This window comes from Scyliorhinus canicula, chromosome 17 (assembly GCF_902713615.1).
Source record: "Scyliorhinus canicula chromosome 17, sScyCan1.1, whole genome shotgun sequence".
Taxonomy (NCBI): Eukaryota; Metazoa; Chordata; class Chondrichthyes; order Carcharhiniformes; family Scyliorhinidae; genus Scyliorhinus; species Scyliorhinus canicula.
This window is the reverse complement of record NC_052162.1, coordinates 58,603,806-58,623,762: the sequence shown is the minus strand read 5'-3', so window position 1 is coordinate 58,623,762 and position 19,957 is coordinate 58,603,806. Positions and strand designations below refer to the sequence as shown.

Below are 19,957 nucleotides of genomic sequence, written 5' to 3'. Positions count from 1 at the left end.
TCTCCGACAACCCCTAAACAGGGACCCCCCACCCCACCCACCACACACACACGCACACACACAGGGCTCCCCTAACTCAGTGTTTTTCAAACTTTTTTTCGGGGACCCATTTTTACCAACCACCTAACCTTCGTGACCCACGTCGGCCGACCTTCGTGACCCGCGCCGGCCGACTTACGCGACCCACCATTTTCTCTTACCTTGTTTGTTGCTCACAAAAATGGAGGAAATAGTTTTGGGTCCCTTTAGCCCCCATGGTCCCTTTGTCCCTATGACCCCCGAACTTGAAAAAAAAGGCTGCGATGATCGGGCGCGCATACGCAGTGCGGCCAAATTTTAAAATCTGTTCCTGCCTATTTTGAAGGCCGCTTGTGGCTGGAATTATTAAAAGCTGGCTGCTGCGCGCGGATTTGTGCGATCGGGAGCGCTGCATTGGACGGCTCCACGACCCTCCTGACACCCGCCCGCGACCAACCCGCGGGTCGCGCCCCTGAGTTTGACAATGCCTGCCCTAACTAATGGAAGCTAGAGAGTAGTCCAGCCAGGTCAGTGACAAAAATTACCGTTGTCATATTCCCCTGGAAGCACCACTTGTCCAGTCCCGGAAAGAGAACAGCTGTGACCTATGATTCAATAGCTGCAAGCCATTCATTCAACCCTGGTACTGAGCTGTGATTGACAGCTTCCAAAAACCAGCAGTTAGCCTTGCTTCATTCATCTTCTTCATGGATGAGTAGATCTAAGTGCTGGAACTGCGATGTTTACAAACATCAACCACTTCAAAGAGAATTAAGTGTATTCTAATCACGACTTTTCACGCTTGAGTGATTTCGAAGTACGGAGTTGTAAATTGACAGCACTTAACTCTCTATTTAGTGAGTCTCTGGGATATCCCTCTAGTTAGGGATGTCCCTGTGGGGAATTCCTTTAGTTAGGGGGGTCCCTGTGGAGATTTCCTTTAGTTAGAGGGTCCTTGCGGGGGCTTCCTCTAGTTAAGGGGTCCCTATGGGAGTGTCTCCTTATTTAGGAGGTCCCTGGGGAAGTCCTTTATTTAGGGCATCCCTGTGGGGGATCCCTCTTGTTTGGGGGTTCCTGCGGTGGGTCGGCCTATTTAGGGGGTCCCTGGGGGGGGGGGGGATGGGTTGGGACATCCCTACACTTGGGACAAGGGGGGGCACGCAGAAAATCCATTTGTCAGGGGCTGCTTCGCTGGCAGGTCACATGATCAAAATTGCGACCTGATAGTGGGATACCCTTGAGAATATCTTGGTGTTCCTCGTCATGCATGAATTTGAATGGTAGCCATGATGTGAAGATACCAGCATTGGACTGGAGTGAGCACAGTAAGAAGTCTTACAACACCAGGTTAAAGTCCAACAGGTTTGTTTTGAATCACCTGAGGAAGGAGCAGTGCTCCAAAAGCTAGTGATTCAAAACAAACCTGTTGGACTTTAACCCGGTGTTCTAAGACTTTTTAACTATGAATTTGAATGGCAAGGGACACTGAACTGCTCAGTGATTTGCGATAATCATGTGCAATTCAGCTCCAGCAGCAGAACATAGTCTCCCAAACGAGGATTCCGCCCACTATATAGAGGAGGTCAGAAAGCAGAGCTGTCAATCAAGTAATGTTTCCCCTATGGGTCAGGTGTTTCAGTATTCTAATGGATTTCGTGGCTCTAAACATAGTTAAATATCTTGGCAATGAGGAATGAAGAGCCATAGGTGTGGGTGAGGTGGGCATACCTAGTTATGATGGGCATGAGAGGCTTGAAGTGCGGGATGGGGGTCATACCTTGGAATGGGAGACATAAGAAAGATCTTCTGAAGTTATCTTTCAAAATGTTCCCCCATGCAGTCCATGATTCGCAACTCATTGAAAAGCTGGTTTGACTCCACGAACATTGTGAAGAGCTCCGATATGCCTAACCCTGCAATGGAGCTAACTAGATAGAGAGTGTAGGATGTGGGCTCGCGATCCAAACAATTCCTGACCCTTAAAATGCACTCCTGAAAATCAAAAACCCTATGTAATGGGGTTAGGAATCCTGGAATTGGATCCTGACTACCATTTTCAGCCCTCCACTGAGTCTTCCCGTCGACATGAAAATCCAGCCCATAAACTCTGCTTCTCTCCACAGATACTGTCTAGCATGCTGAATAATTCTAGCATTTTCTGTTTCTATTCGAGACTTGAATTTTACTTTTCTAAACTTCAGGTTGTGTTTGTTTGCTCCACAGGATGGAGCTGCGGTGCTTAACATTTATGGAGAAGATAACTTTCATCAACAGTACAACCAGGTAGATTGCAATACGCAGAGGACAGTGTTACATCAAGGATAATAGTGCACATACCAACACATTGACCTCAATGCAATGCATAAATAACACATTACATAGTTTGTATAGAAGGCAGGAAAATTTCAGTACACATCACAAGTCTGGGAGGCTTGCCTGTAATTTATCATATCATGCACTGTGATATTCCTCAATAAAGACAAGTGGAGTTGTGGGCAGTGAAGTCAAGGGCAGCATGGTAGAACAAGTGGCTAGCACTGTGGCTTCACAGGGTCCCAGATTCAATTTCCCGCTGGGTCACTGTCTGTGCGGAGTCTGCACGTTCTCCCCGTGTCTGCATGGGTTTCCTCCGGGTGCTCCGGTTTCCTCCCACAGTCCAAAGACGTGCAGGTTAGGTGGATTGGCTATGCTAAATTGCCCTTAGTGTCCAAAAAAGGTTAGGAGCAGTTATCGGGTTATGGGGATAGGGTGGAAGTGAGGGCTTAAGTGGGTGGGTGCAGACTCGATGGGCCGAAAGGCCTCCTTTTGCACTGTATGTTACGGGCAGCATGGTAGCATTGTGGATAGCACAATTGCTTCACAGCTCCAGGGACCCAGGTTCGATTCTGGCTTGGGTCACTGTCTGTGCGGAGTCTGCACATCCTCCCCGTGTGCGTGGGTTTCCTCCGGGTGCTCCGGTTTCCTCCCACAGTCCAAAGATGTGCAGGTTAAGTGGATTGGCCATGATAAATTGCCCTTAGTGTCCAAAATTGCCCTTAGTGTTGGGTGGGGTTACTGGGTTATGGGGATAGGGTGGGGGTGTTGACCTTGGGTATGGTGCTCTTTCCTAGAGCCGGTGCAGACCCGATGGGCCGAATGGCCACCTTCTGCACTGTAAATTCAATGAAATTCTATGTTCTAAGCCATTTTGGCAAGTTCCTCTTTGGCGGTGAATTTATCACAATAGTGATAGAAAACAGATGTTACCATTTCCGTGACTGGAAGGCAGTAAGATCAGAATCGATACAAGAACAATACACCCTTGTATATGCAACAAAACTTTCAGAATCTCCTTGGTTTAATCAAATGCAGTTGCAAGTGCTGAGTTAAATCTTCTGGGAATAGGGCATCTCACCATGCACAATGTTAGTTGTAATTCTCTTGCCTCCTTCAGCTCCATATATCTTTGCAGTTTTCTTGCAAATTAATAATGATACAACAGTGAAAGCAATGGGCCATCTGGAAACTTAGTGAATGGCAGGTCTAACACTCTTTCCCCTTAACCAATGCGAAAGAACAATGTAGGAAAAATGGAGGAGAGCGAATTAGAATAGAAGCAGGTCATAGAAAGATTGGATTAAGAGATTGTGAGAGAAAGAAGAGAGATGATAAGGAATTTTTTTTTTTAAATGATGTAATTGTAAAATCACGAAGAAGAATTTATGACATGCAAAAATTTATTTTTATTATAAATTTAGAGTACCCAATTCATTTTTTCCAATTAAGGGGCAATTTAGCATCATCAATCCACCTACCCTGTACATCTTTGAGTTGTGGGGGTGATACCCACGCAGACACGGGGAGAATGTGCAAACTCCACATGGACAGTGACCCAGAGCCGGGATCGAACCTGGGACCGCGCCGCTGTGACGCAGCAGAGCTAACGACTGCGCCACCGTGCTGCCAGCGACATGCAGAAATGAGACTCAACAGATTAAACAAGTCCCTTTCTGGGCTGGAGAGGTTAATTGTCACTGCATTAATAATGATCCCATCATTATAAAGTAATTTTCTGCAGAAATTATTCTAGAAAAAAGAACAGGCAGTTTCTTTTGAAGAAAGCATTAAATTGTGAATGTGTTCATTATTGGCTGTATGCATTGCAAATTTTATTTTTCCAGGCAGACTGTTGAAATTAAGGCTCTCTCACTTTGAAGAACGTAAGGTTGTCGCAACCAGTATAAAAAAGTAAATCTGTATTAGTATGGGATCTGACTTAACATCTGCTGAGAGGGAAAGAGACTTGGCTGTTACACTGCATGAATCAATGACAAGACAATAATTGTAAACGGTACACAACACAACCTGTGTGTTCTGAACATTGGAATTTCCCTCGCTGTCCACACATATCTAATTTCCTCAATTCTACTGCTTCATTTTGACAAAATGTGACGACCATGATTGTGCAAAGTGATTTGTTCCTCATGCAGGCCTTGTCTCATGGCAGCCTGCACCTCAGGGAGACACTTCTGGCTGCAGCTCTGGGCCTTGTTCTTATGTATCCTGATATGGCTTTGCATGTTTTGCATGTTTCATTGCTGTGGTGATCAGTGGGGACATGCCTGGCATGTGCTACTATAGGGAGAGATATCTGAAACTCTAGGCTAAATAGCTGGCTTTTAAAGCAGACCAAGGCAGGCCAGCAGCATGGTTCAATTCCATCCTGGAACAGGCGCCGGAATGTGGCAACTAGGGGCTTTTCACAGTAACTTCATTTGAAGCCTACTTGTGACTATAAGTGATTTTCATTTTCATCTGTATCAGGCTAGCTAACACACGTCATTGCCATTCCACCAAGCCCAGACCTTTGGTCCCAGTTAACAATGGAATGGTTCATCTAATGCAGTTAACAGGTCATAAAAACTTTTGGTAGATGGAACATGCATCATGGACACAATGGAGGCTGTTATTGCAGATTGCTCTTTATTGACCCTTCTATTTCTTTTGAGCAGGATATCTAATGCAGCTTCCATTGAAGCTGGCATTTTCTCCATTGGTTCTTGCGTTTGAGATGTTTATGGAACAAGCAGACTTGTAAGCTTGCATCCTTAAAGTTAGACCTCAGATACATGTCATTTTCCTTTAGCATCCTTCTTTTCAGGTGAGTACCAATCAATTCTCAGACTCCCAACTCCAAAACCATGGAGCCTGCTATTCAGCCTCTGCTGTGAAGGTGAAATATCCTCACTTACTTTTTAATCCTTATGTTATCTCAATCTCTGTGAATCACGCAGTGCCATCTACTCACTGACAATGTCCAGTTATGCCCAGGTGATCTGAGCTGCTGCCTAGGTATGAAGTACTCAGAGTCACAGGGCATCATGAAAGCATTGGGGGAGAGCTTTAGGGGGCAAGATGATTGGCCAGGTACACCCACGTGCCCTAGTTCTCATCATAATAGTCAATGTTAATGATGTTATTGTTAACAAGACGGTAGTGTCTTTCCAGCTGCTCCTCCTCTTCTGCGTCCTCTGTCCCTCCAATACTGACATGGATCTGCAGGAGAGGAGGTCATCAGTTAGGAATTGGTGAACACCAACAAAATTTGAGGTACAAATATGTAGACAGATTATAGAACAATGTAGGAGCAATAGGGTGGTTGTGGTGGGAGATTTTAACTTCCCCAACATTGAATGGGACTCATGTAGTGTTGGAGGCGTAGATGGAGCAGAATTTGTAAGGAGCATCCAGGAGAGTTTTTTAGAGCAGTATGTAAATAGTCCAACTCGGGAAGGGGCCATACTGGACCTGGTATCGGGGAATGATCCCGGCCAGGTGGTTGACGTTTCAGTTGGCGATTACTTTGGGAATAGCGATCACAATTCCATAAGTTTTAGAATACTCATGGACAAAGACGAGAGTGGTCCTAAAGGAAGAGTGCTAAATTGGGGAAAGGCCAACGATAACAAAATTCGGCAGGAGCTCGGGAATGTGGATTGGGAGCAGCTGTTTAAGGGTAAATCCACATTTGAAATGTGGGAGTCTTTTAAGGAAAGGTTGATTAGAGTGCAGGACAGACATGTTCCTGTGAAAATGAGAGATAGAAATGGCAAGATTAGGGAACCATGGATGACGGGTGGAATTGTGAGTCTAGCTAAGATGAAAAAGGAAGCATACATAAGATCGAGGTGACTCAAAGCTGATGAAGCTTTGGAGGAATATCGGGAAAGTAGGACAAATCTCAAACGCGCAATAAAGAGGGCTGAAAGGGGTCATGAAATATCTTTGGCTAACAGGGTTAAGGAAAATCCCAAAGCCTTTTATTCGTATATAAGGAGCAAAAGGGTAACGAGAGAAAGGATTGGCCCACTCAAAGACAAAAGAGGGAATTTATGCATGGAGACAGAGGAAATTAGTGAGCTTCTTAATGAGTACTTTGCATCGGTATTGACCAAGGAGAGGGACATGATGGATGCTAGGGATGCATGTTTAAATACTCTAGGTCATGTCGGCATAAGGAAGGGGGAGGTTTTGGGTATTCAAAAAGGAATTAAGGTGGACAAGTCCCCAGGACCGGATGGGATCTATCCCAGGTTACTGAGGGAAGCGAGGGACGAAATAGCTGGGGCCTTAACAGATATCTTTGCAGCATCCTTGAGCACGGGTGAGGTCCCGGAGGACTGGAGAATTGCTAATGTTGTCCCTTTGTTTAAGAAGGGTAGCAGGGATAATCCAGGGAATTGTAGACCTGTGAGCTTGACGTCAGTGGTAGGCAAACTGTTGGAGAAGATACTGAGGGATAGGATCTATTCACATCTGCAAGAAAATAGACTCATCAGTGATAGGCAGCATGGTTTTGTGCAGGGAAGGTCATGTCTTACAAACCTAATAGAATTCTTTGAGGAAGTGACAAAGTTAATTAATGAGGGAAGGGCTGTAGATGTCATACACATGGACTTCAGTAAAGCATTTAATAAAGTTTCCCATGACAGGTTGATGGAAAAAGTGAAGTTGTATAGGGTTCAGGGTGTACTAACTAGATGGATAAAGAACTGGCTGGGCAACAGGAGACAGAGAGTAGTAGTGGAAGGGAGTGTCTCAAAATGGAGAAAGGTGACTAGTGGTGTTCCACAGGGACCTCTGCTCGGACCACTGTTGTTTGTGATATACATAAATGATCTGGACGAAGGTATAAGTGGTCTGATGAGCAAGTTTGCAGATGATACTAAGATTGGTGGAGATGCAGGTAGCGAGGTGGACTGTCAGAGAATACAGCAAAATATAGATAGATTGGAGAGTTGGGCAGGGAAATGGCAGATGGAGTTCAATCCAGGCAAATGCGAGGTGATGCATTTTGGAAGATCTAACTCAAGAGCAGACTATATGGTCAATGGAAGAGTCCTGAGGAAAATTGATGTACAGAGAGATCTGGGAGTTCAGGTCCATTGTACCCTGAAGGTGGCAACGCAGGTCGATAGAGTGGTCAAGAAGGTATACAGCATGCTTGCCTTCATCGGACGGGGTATTGAGTACAAGAGTCGGCAGGTCATGTTACAGTTGTCTAGGACTTTGGTTAGGCCACATTTGGAATACTGCGTGCAGTTCTGGTCGCCACATTACCAGAAGGATGTGGATGCTTTAGAGAGGGTGCAGAGGAGGTTCACCAGGATGTTGCCTGGTATGGAGGGTGCTAGCTATGAAGAAAGGTTGAGTAGATTAGGATTGTTTTCATTGGAAAGACGGAGGTTGAGGGGAGACCTGATTGAAGTCTACAAAATTATGAGAGGTATGGACAGGGTGGATAGCAACAAGCTTTTTCCAAGAGTGGGGGTGTCAATTATAAGGGGTCACGATTTCAAGGTGAGAGGGGGAAAGTTTAAGGGAGATGTGCATGGAACGTTTTTTACGCAGAGGGTGGTGGGTGCCTGGAATGCTTTGCCAGCGGAGGTGGTAGAGGCGGGAACGATAGCATCATTTAAGATGCATCTGGACAGATATATGAATGGGCGGGGAACAGAGGGAAGTAGATCCTTGGAAAATAGGCGACAGGTTTAGATAAAGGATCTGGTTCGGGGCAGGAGGGCCAAAGGGCCTGTTCCTGTGCTGTAATTTTCTTTGTTTTTTGTTCCTTGCTATTAAGGAGACAGAGCAAGGGAGCCAAAGGTACTGGATGCGATGCTAAGGTGACAGTGCAGGTCTTCAATCACAGACATGACTCCAACATCATGCCAGTGACGTTACAATTGGCTGTCAGAACTGTGCATGAGAAGTTTCGGAGTGAAAATACCCCCTCTGCTGGCTGATCGCTGTCAGGCATTGGGCACTGTTTCCTCCCTAAATAGAGGAGTGTAAGGCTGACAGTTGAAGAGTATATCATTCGGCCCATCGAGTCTTCACTGGCCCTCTGAAAGAGTAACTCACCGAAGCTCAGTTCCAGCCCTATCCAATTAATCCCTTAATCTAACCTGCACATCTTTTTTGGGCATTAAGGGGCAATTTAGCATAGCCAATCCACCTAACCGGAACACCTTTGGACTGTGGGAGGAAACCGGATCATCCAGAGGAAACCCACGCAGACATAGGGAGTACGTGCAAACTCCACACAGATGGTAACTCGAGGTGGTAATTGAACTCGGGTTCCTGGCGCAGTGAGGCAGCAGTGCTAACTTCTGTGCCACCAGGGCGCCCATATGTATGTACGTGAGAAAGCTGAATTACGAGATGCAGTGATGTGATTAAGAGCCTGATAAAGTGGAGGAAGTGGTGTTCGAGTTGTGCACATAAACGATCGCTGTTAGGGGTGTGGTTAGCTATAGAACAGGATGCCAATTTAAATCACCCATTAACCAGGGTATGTTATGAAAGACTGGTTGCTAAAGTGGTGTTTTAAAAGGATGAAGAGTGTGTTCGTGCCCAGGTGGGCAAAGGAGAAAAATGTTAGGTGTGTTACCTCGCCAGCCTGATAATATTGTTGATCATCACTCAGCAGTGTTTTGCACTCTGAAGGAGTTGGCACTCAGTGTCTGCTCTTGCTCAACATCATAAGTGATATTCCAGCTGGCTTGCCAGCACACACTCAGGAGTCTTTGATTCCTCCCAGTCCGCCTGGAAGATAGTTGTAAAGCTTTACTCTCTTTCCCTGCTTACTGTCCAGCTCTGTTGCCTCCCCCGGCTCTTTGGTGAATGTATTCCTGACGGAAATATAGTTCTTGAAAAGCATGCTGAAACAATTGATGAGACATGTACCGAAGTTACTGGAGAGTGAAATGAGTGAGGTTGAGAGCTGTTCCTTCCCCAGCCAAGCGCGTGCAGGCTGAACTGCCTTTTGAAAAAAAAAACTGCACGCCAATTTCTGTGCACTTCGTTACATCTGCTTTACACAAGATCTACACGATGATTACGCTAATTTGTATGCAAATCAGTTTAATCAGGATTTCAGTGTAAACAACTCTTTCGGGGCCAAAGGGTGTAAATGTATTTTTCATTGGCATGGCAGGAGATCAATTTGCTTGGGGAAATTCAAACCCCCACCACAGCATTCAACGGGAATAGAGATTCATTATTGATCAAGGGCAGATCAAGTCAAAAATTCATGCAGCATCGTGCAACGCATTCCCACTATATCCCTTTCATCCTCTGGTGAATCAATCTTCTGCAGTCCTCTGTGCAAAAAATGATAATTTGTATAGTACCTGCACCATTAACAAGGTAAAATATTAAGGTGCTTCACAAGATCACAATCAGACTAAACAAAAGCAGGCAACAAAAGCAGTGTTGACTAAAAATTTGATCACAGAGTTGGGTATTGCAAAACATGTTCCATGGAAAACTGAAGACCTACACAGTGATCAGAAAAAATTCTCCAGAGAGTTCTGGATAACAGTTGCAGATTTCCACTGTAAGCAAAGAGAGTTTTTGCTGACAACCCTACATTTTGTCTCGCCTATTGCCAAAAATATTTAATTTGCTGATTTGAGGTCCTGTTGTGCAGAACAATAAGTTGTCTACATTAGCAAAATTACTGATGCACAAAACAGGTTCACAACACAATCATTTCTAGAAACTGTTTGTCAGTTCTGGCCAATGTGAGGTATTTAATTCAGTGATTTATTCAAAACTATGAGACGTATAAAACAAAAACCTTAAACCTTTGTGAATCTGTCACTATCCTCTGGTACAAATTAAATCAGCATTCAGAGCTTTCCAAAATACTCACCATTTTCTGCTGCCGTTTTGAGAATGACTGCGATGTCCACATGTATCGCAGAAAGGTCCACAGGAGGTGCTGTAGGTGTTTGAACAGTGACTGGATTCATAAAGGAGGCCAGTTGCAGATTACAATAGTAACAACTGTGACAATATTGCATCTTTATCATAACAAAATTCAGAGTACTTCATGAGGAGAGAAGAAAGATGTGCGATTTACCAGCTGCGTCCCGCCGGAATCGAGACAGGATGCAGCCGGTAAATCCCGCAAGAGGCCTCTTCTGGGATTCCCAATGGTCGTTACACCTCGCAAAATCTAACGAGATCTCGTGAGGCCTTGCAATCTGGTCCCGCCCATCCAAACTTGCATAGTTAAGTGACTGATCACTTAACTATGTTTACGCCAAATCTAACCGGCCCGGGGGTCTACCAGCTTTGCCAATGAGACCCCGTCCGGGCACCGATCAGCACTGGTCTCCACAAGCGGGGAGCAGGTGGAATGGAACTTGGGGGGAGGGGGGAAGGGAGGTTTCCCAAATGATCGGAGGCTCCCAGTTGGTCGGCTTCTGGGCAGGGTGGCACCCTGGCACTGCTGAAGGATGCCCAGGTGACACTGACAAGCTGGCGGGGCACCTCCTGGGTGCCAGGTGAGTAGTGGCAAGGTGCCCAGGAGGCATTTTGCCCATGCTGGGGATTGGGCCCTGCCCATATGAAATGGGGTGTGTGGGGGCAGTTCGAGGACTCCCCCCAACAGATGAGTTGCAGCATTAGGGGGTTGGGGGTGACGTTGGGGATCGGGAGATGGTGCCCCGATCTCTTCCCTCACTGGTAAGCGGAGATTCTCAGTGCAGGAAATGCGACTGACTACGGCCTTGGGGGCATTCCCTGTGGAGGCATGGCAAAATATTCGAGTCCCGTTCGATAGCAGGGTTGTTCCCAGTGCTTGATCTTGCTAAGCCCCCGCTAAACGGGACTCTTTTTTTTGAGAGATCACGCCCCAGATATTGAGTAGGAATTAGGAAATGTGCTGCAGGAGATAAAGAGATAGGGTTTGAGGTAACAGTGATTAGAAGTTATTAGAAAGAAGTTATTTGAAGTTGAAAAAGTCTGTAGCAGCAGTCTTCGAGATTGAAGTTGGGGCCATTCAAAGACGGCTGGAAAGGCCAAGGGAAGGAATATCATAGGAACAAGACTGAAGGTGAATAAAATGCGGACGTGAAGCTGACTGATTCGGTTAAGAGTATTTGTTTTCTACTCTGCACAACATCTAGGCTGCTCCATGTAACACATTAAAACCTCGTCCTATTATTCCGAGACCCGATTTTCATTCTTTGATTAAGCTGAACATTTTTGTATTGGTTGCTATGAGTCCCAAGGCCAGTTTCTAGTTTATTTTGAAGCAAAACTCTGCCTCTAACTTTGGAATTATTTAACAGAATTTGAGTAATCTGACGCACTGCACATGGCACCAGATTAGATACTGCTGGAGCTTTTCTGATCTAATGAAGCTAATCATTTTGTGGTTGATTGAACTCGATGTATAATTTGGGATATGCTGAGCAGATATTTCCACTAAATTAAATGATACTTAGAATTCAGACAATATTATTACCCATGCAGAATGACCTTATATTTAAATATTTGAAAGGCTTCAGGGTCCAGCAAAAGGGAGATGAATTGATACACTAAAGGTTTATGTCTTGTCTGTCTATTCATTTATTAGAAGTTGATTATTCTTCACTCTGTTGCACCATTTTATGATATACACAACATTTATTATTACTCAAATTCAATGTGCACAAAGTACTGACCTTGAGGGAAGGAAATCTGCCACCCTTGCTGATCTGGCCTACATGCGACTCCAGATCACAGCAATGTGATTGACTCTTAACTGCCCTCTGAAATGGCCTCTCAACCCACTCAGTTCAGAGGCAATTAGGGATGGACAACAAATGCTGCCCTTGTGATATGCCTTGACTAAACACACGCCGAGTGATGAATGTAACTGAGGCTTTAATACACTAAACAGCAAGCCTCCTGGCCTCTGGTCCCGAACTGGGGTGGAGGCAGAGACTAGCCACCTTTATACATGAGCCCGAGGGGAGGAGCCACAGGCGGAGCCAGCCGGGACAAGCCCAGGCATGTACAATACAGCACAATGCAACACAGTGGTTTACCGCACCTTGCCAGCGAAACCCACATCCCATGAAAGAATTTTTTAAAGCGTGGCTTTAATGGAGAAATTGATGGAAATACTAGTTACATAGTGAGTTATGTGGGTCTGTTAGTCTGAGTACTACCCAGATTAGTTTAAATTCACATCCTGCCGCAAGTGCAATGGTGAGAAAGCTTAAACTCAAAGCACAGTCTACTTCAGCCTTTCTCTAATTTGGAGCCTATTAATGAGTGTAGACCTGTTGCTTCCTCAGCCGATCAAATATATACAAAAAGAGTACAATCTATTACAACTATATGGAAAAAGAATTAATTTGCAATGACAACTCAATGCACCAATAACTCTATCCAAGTTCTGGCAGAGATTTTTTGTCTCTGAGGGGAGATTATTTTTTCTCCTGGTCTGAAGCTTCCTCTGCAGTACTGCAGTTCCCGGCCCAGTGCTTTTTTGGCCAATGACCACAATTAACTCTGGCCTCCCCCATTCCCAAGATATACTATGATGACTTTAATTTTATTCCTAGGGTCTATTCTGTGTCCCAGTCAGCTTCTCAGACTTTCACCCCAGCACTGGACAGACCCACTGTTCTCAGTTGCCCCTCAGTGCTCCCAAAATCCATTTCCACCTCAATATTCCAAGTCCCAGATTTCCATCACAATGTTCCCAAAACCTATCTCCACCTCAGTTCTCTCAGGCCACAACAATGCAATCAGTTTTCTCCCTGTGGCCATTTAATGGCTGATTGGCTGTTATTAGCCTTAAGGCACTGTTATAACACGGATGAGACCTATGAGGTTAGAGCAATTAGTCTCCTCGTGGAGCCTCGTTGAGTACAAGCTTCCCTGTTGAGGGGCGGGAAGCCATGGACAGGGTAATAGACTTTGATATAAAAGTCAGCCAGACTTGAAACCGACACCTGGGGCGAAATTCTCCGCCCCCCACGACGGGTGGGAGAATAGCGGGAGGGCCTTCCCGACTTTTTTGACGCCCTCCCGCTATTCTCCCACCCCCCCGCCGAAATCCCGACACGAATCGCTGCCGCCGTTTTTTTACGGCCGGCAGCGATTCACAGCTGTTAGAAGGGCCGAAGTCCCAGCCCTTTACGACCTTTTTACGAACGGCAAACACACCTGGTCCTGCCGTTCGTAAAAACGTCGTGACTACCTGGAAAAAAATAACCATGGCACCGATTGGCACGGCAGTACCACGGCCGTGCCAAGGGTGCCATGGGCCCGCGATCGGTGCCCACCGATCGCGGGCAGCGGGCCCGATGCCCGCGCACTATTTGTCCTTCCGCCGCCCCGCAGTATCAATACGCGGGGCGGCTGAGGGGCAGCCCGGACCGCGCATGCGCGGGTTTCGCGCAAAAACGCGGTGACGTCACCCGCGCATGCGCGGCTGACGTCATATGACGCGTCAGCCGGCGCTAAGTCCGACAAGCGGGTTTAACGATTTTCGTTAAGCCCGACTTGTCGGAGCCTCCGACGTCGGGCTGCTAGCCCCGACGGGGGACCAGAATCGGTCCCCCGTCGGGAAGGGGCGCGATGCCGTAAAACCCGCCCGGGTTTTACGGCGGTTTGACGATTTTTCCCGTTTTGGGAGAATTTCGCCCCTGATACCTCAGACCCGGCTGAGATCAGAAGGGTATTGTATATATTATTATTTTGTAATAAAACTAGTTTTCTTTATCTACTTGCCTTGGACTTCTCTGTGGTCACTGACTAAAGCAGCATTTTCATCCCTCAGGGACAGATAGACCTGCAGAGGGATTCTCCCTTCCGGGCACTAAATCCCCACGCCGGCGAGAAAACTGGCACCAACGACTCCGGCGTCAACAGGCCCCCAAGGTGAGGAATTCTCACCTGTCTCGGGGGCTAGGTGGACACCGGAGGGGTTGGCACCGGTCCAGCTGGCACCGATGGGACTGTGCGAGTTTGGGCATGCGCGCAACCGACATCGTGATCTCGCGCATGCGCGGAACCACCGGCGCGATTCCTCGCATGCGCAGACTGGCCGTCGTGTTTTGGCGCATGCGCTGGGGATTCTCTTCTCCGCACCAGCCATGGCAGATTGAAGAAGTGCCCCCATGGAACAGGCCTGCCTGCAGATCGGTGGACCCCGATCGCAGGCCAGGCCACAGTGGGGGCCTCCTCCGGGCTCGGATCCCCCCCGCCACCCCCCCTGAGGACCGCCCACGCCGACTTACCTGCCAGGTCCCGCCGTGTGGGACCATGCGTAACCCACGCAGGCCGGACTGGCCAAAATCGATGGCCGCACGGCCCATCGGGGCCCGGAGAATCGCTGAGGGGCTGCTGCCAACGGCCCCCGACTGGCATGACGCGAATCCCACCCTGTCCGAAAAACGGCGCTAGAGAACATGGCAGTTGGCGTCAGGGCAGGATTCAAGCCGCCACCCACAGATTCTCCGACCCGGCGAGGGGTCGGAGAATCCCGCCCCTGACCTTAGAGAACTCTAGGGCAGAAGTTGGCAGCTTTCCATTACCAGCAACATCACTGGAAGTGGTGGAAAAAGTCAGAACTGCACTTGCAGCTTGAACTCAGCGCTGGATCAGGACTTGGTCAGTGTTTAGGGGTGTCTCCAGGCCATGCCAAATAGGAGAGGGGTTTTGGGGTCTGGGAGACTATGGGATCTACTGGGGAGGGAGAAACAGCTTGGGGTCTCTCCAATGTACCCAGGAGATTTGTTAAGGAGGATTGCCCCTAACCTACACAAGGATACCCAACAGATCGGTTGCTTGGTTCTATCTTCTCCTTCCACTGATGCAATCCCGTGAGTGGTAAGTTGAAATCCTTAAGTGGGCATTGATTGTCCACACAAGGTCAAGTCACTCAGTGCACCTCCACTGCTAGTGAAATTGCACAGGGCTGGGCAGGTAGGTAGGTAGCAGCAGGTTACCTGCTGGATTTTATGTGACCCCCCTGCCCTCAGGGCAGCACGGTAGCACAAGTGGCTAGCACTGTGGCTTCACAGTGTCAGGGTCCCAGGTTTGATTTCCCCGCTGGGTCACTGTCTGTGCGGAGTCTGCACATTCTCCCCATGTCTGTGTGGGTTTCCTCCGGATTTTGCGGTTTCCTCCCACTGTCCAAAGACATGCAGGTTAGGTGGATTGGCCATAATAAATTGCCCTTAGTGTCCAAAAAGGTTAGGAGGGGTTATTGGGTTAAGGGGATAGGGTGGAAGTGAGGGCTTAAGTGGGTTGGTGCGGACGCGATTGGCCGAATGGCCTCCTTCTGCACTGTATGTTCTATGTTCTATGTTCTTCGCCTTCAAACCCACCAGCAGGGGTGCGTAAAATCAAGCCGCAATACGGAACATATATGTGACTGGCAGAGGGAAACATAGAACATAGAACATAGAACAGTACAGCACAGAACAGGCCCTTCGGCCCTCGATGTTGTGCCGAGCAATGATCACCCTACTTAAACCCACGTAACCCGTATACCCGTAACCCAACAATCCCCCCATTAACCTTACACTACGGGCAATTTAGCATGGCCAATCCACCTAACCTGCACATCTTTGGACTGTGGGAGGAAACCGGAGCACCCGGAGGAAACCCACGCACACACGGGGAGGACGTGCAGACTCCACACAGACAGTGACCCAGCCGGGAATCGAACCTGGGACTGCGAAGCATTGATGCTAACCACCATGCTACCATGAGGCCCCTAGATAGAAAGATGGATGTCAAACAAAAGAAAGGGACACAAAAAGATTTAGAGAATAAGAAAGAGGCACAAAAACAGATTATGGAACAGAGATACAAGTGTAAATTCATCACTTTTACGTGCTCAGCAGAGACTTGCTCTCAAGTGTATGTTAAATAGTGAATTGCCTTTGTGCAACAAACATTGACCTTGAGCAGTATTTGCTTTTCACAGTGTAGGATTAGTGCAGATCTTTGATCGTTCTTTTGTTCTTGGGGAAGACTAATGATATTATAAAAATAGTCTGGTGTATAGTATAGCATTTTGATCATAAATAGAATATTCTCTCTCACCCAAGTGTGACATTGGTTTGGGATTACCACTGTGTTATGAATTAAGAATGACGTTTAGAACATAGAACATAGAACAGTACAGCACAGAACAGGCCCTTCGGCCCTCAATGTTGTGCCGAGCCATGATCACCCTACTCAACCCACGTATCCACCCTATACCCGTAACCCAACAACCCCCCCCTTAACCTTACTTTTATTAGGACACTACGGGCAATTTAGCATGGCCAATCCACCTAACCCACACATCTTTGGACTGTGGGAGGAAACCGGAGCACCCGGAGGAAACCCACGCACACAGGGGGAGGACGTGCAGACTCCACACAGACAGTGACCCAGCCGGGAATCGAACCTGGGACCCTGGAGCTGTGAAGCATTTATGCTAACCACCATGCTACCCTGCTGCCCCAAAAATTGATCATGCAACCTTGTACGCTATTCTTTTTTTTAAAAATAAATTTAGATTAGCCAATTATTTTTTCCAATTAAGGGGTAATTTAGCGTGGCCAATCCACCTACTCTGCACATTTTTGGGTTGTGGAGACGAAACCCACGCAGACACGGGGAGAATGTGCAAACTCCACACGGACAGTTACCCAGAGCCGGGATCGAACCTGGGACCTCAGCGCCGTGAGGCGGTTGTGCTAACCACTAGGCCACCGTGCTGAAATGGGTTCACATCCAGAGGGAGGCGAAGATATTATGAGTCAAGTGCCTAGAGATATTATAGTATTTAATCCAACAAGTGGGTATATTGACGTGGGCACATCATCAAAAATGATGTCTGTAGGCCATCCAACCAACAAGCGCATCCAATGAAAGAGAACGATAAGAGAGACAGAAAGATAGGGCAGCTGCTCGAGCCAATTATCAGCCACCACTTCAACCGGCCAACAAACAAAGCCCTCAGCGTGGCAGAGCCTGGATGGTTAAGATTGGGCTCATATGCCAACTGCAAATCCACAGGGCTGAATTTTTCATTCTGGAGTTTGGTTGTAATTGAGAAAGTCGGTGCGATTCCCGCTGGGACGGAGTTTTGCATCCAATTTTCTGCTTTGTTCAATAATTATGCATCAGCAAAGAGCTTGTGGAAACTCATGCAAGGATGGGCAGGGATTCATCTGTCAACCATTACCTCATGACATCAATGACCCTGCCGCCTTATTTAAATGGCGCAATGTTTAAACAGTGCCTGTACTGCCATTCACTCACTGCATCCCAGGTGTACTGTGAGCTTCTGCATTACCACAGTGCCAAAGAAAATAAACCTTCAGCTCAACAGCTCAGCAAAACCTTCCTGATGATTCTCCTCCTTGACGCCAAAGAAAGGCAGGAGGTCCTCCTTCCAAGCGATGAGAACAGGTGGTCCTCCCACCTGACCACACCAGCTGGGAGGGGGCCACCAGGAAGGTCAATGTCCATGGCAGCTGTCATGGGAATGTCCCTTTAAGAAATGTGTGTTTATCAAATCGCTTCAGTGATGTGATTGTGTGGGTGGAACTGGGATGTGTTTCGGTCTTTTACTTTCGGTTTGAGCTGGGAGCTGTTTGTGGCTTTGTATTTTACTTTCATTTTAGACAGTTGGGAGCTGTATTCAGACAAAGAAGGTTTATTTTGGTTGAAAGCCTGTCAACTGGGTGTACCGAGTAAGGATGTCTTGCCTGCAATTACAGAGTGACAGTAGAGTGACAGTTTGACACACAAAGATTTTGTGTATCGAAAGAGACTGTTAGAGGTAGCACAGTGGTTAGCACTGTGGCTTCACAGCGCCAGGGTCCCAGGTTCGATTCCCGGCTTGGGTCACCATCTGTGCGGAGCCTGAACGCTCTCCCTGTGTCTGCATGGATTTCCTCCGGGTGCTCCAGTTTCATCCCACAAGCCCCGAAAGACATGCTTGTTCGGTAATTTGGTCATTCTGAATTCCATCTCCGTGTAACCGAACAGGCGCCAGAGTGTGGCGACTAGGGGATTTTCACAGTAACTTCATTGCTGTGTTAATTTAAGCCTATTTGTGACACTAATAAAGATTATTATTATTAGTAGTAGTCTCTTATCAGAGACGGCTCAGCGGGCACAACAGGCATGCATACTTCTGAACTGCTCTCTCAGCAGTAACGTGAAAATGATGGATGGACAATGCACATCTAACCTTACATGTAGACAGATATTCTGTGACTGCATGAGAATTGTTGATCAAAATTTCATTATCCTGATGCTGTCCCACTGAAGTCTGTAGTTTGTGGATGTTACAAGTATTTGTCAAGACCAAAGTTAGAGTAATTTCACCCAAGTGTACTTTGCAATAGCGTTTATTTAAAAAAAAATATTTTAATGCAACTTGTCTGATTTTATATATAATACAAAAATAAAACAACACAACCAAACAGCATAAAAGCCCCCCTATTCCTCCCTGCCCTAGCCGGGCAGCACGGTAGCATTGTGGATAGCAAAATTGCTTCACAGCTCCAGGGTCCCAGGTTCGATTCCGGCTTGGGTCACACAGACTGTGTGGAGTCTGCACATCCTCCCCGTGTGTGCGTGGGTTTCCTCCGGGTGCTCCGGTTTCCTCCCACAGTCCAAAGATGTGCAGGTTAGGTGGATTGGCCATGATAAATTGCCCTTAGTGTCCAAAATTTCCCTTAGTGTTGGGTGGGGTTACAGGGTTATGGGGATAGGGTGGAGGTGTTGACCTTGGGTAGGGTGCTCTTTCTAAGAGCCGGTGCAGACTCGATGGGCCGAATGGCCTCCTTCTGCACTGTAAATTCTATGATAATCTAGCCTCACCCCTCCAAAAACAAATTGCATTTATTTTATGACTGTGAGGTTTTGTTTAAAGTATTATTCATCGTCAAGCACCATAGCCTTTCAAGCCTCCCTGCAGCATTACGTGGTCTTTTCGGTTAAGGCTGAACATTATTCTTTTATTAGTTCCCACTCTTGCCAGGCATGATGCTGAGTGATCGAAGTTGGTTCCACTCGGTGTCATTTGAAATGCCTCTTGATGAGAATGAGTGTGTGTTGATCTTAATGAACCTGTCTACTTACCTGTAATGATCTTTTTTTGTTCTCAATAGCTGTCCAGAGGTACTTCATGGAATCCTTCTGTGACTTGACCTGTAATTCATTGCCTGTGCACGCATAAACGATGCTCCGGCACATCTCCTGATTGCACAGCAGGATCTATGAAGAGAAGAAGTTATCAATGACCGTTGTGCCGAAACTGACTGGGTCATGTGTCTCCCAGATGTCAAGGCATTGCAAGACATAAACTTGGCACACACATGGCAAATGTCTGGTAATGAGTGTTTCTCAATAATCATACAGTGGACCTGCTGAGGACAAGGCCAACATAACTTACAGCTTTGGGTGCAGGCTGTAGAGTAGCAGACCAGTACATCCTAATGTTCAATGGCATCCTGGGGCTCAGTATCAGGATGAGTCCTCGGTATTAATCCTGCATAAGAGCTGGTATTTGGACAGATGGTGCTTTCCGAGTGTAGCTCCCTCTTGAGACAGCCAAGCGCTAATCATTGATGAATAATTTAGAGTCATATTGTCG

General features: G+C 46.9%; 1 long non-coding RNA gene across 1 annotated transcript; it reads left to right on the top strand.

The window, feature by feature from the left end:
• The first annotated feature begins 2,248 nt into the window (after positions 1 to 2,248).
• Positions 2,249 to 19,683, top strand: LOC119952318. Its single transcript, XR_005457825.1, has 2 exons — positions 2,249 to 2,301; positions 19,473 to 19,683. It is a non-coding gene; the product is annotated as an uncharacterized LOC119952318 (long non-coding RNA).
• The last annotated feature ends 274 nt before the right edge of the window (positions 19,684 to 19,957 follow it).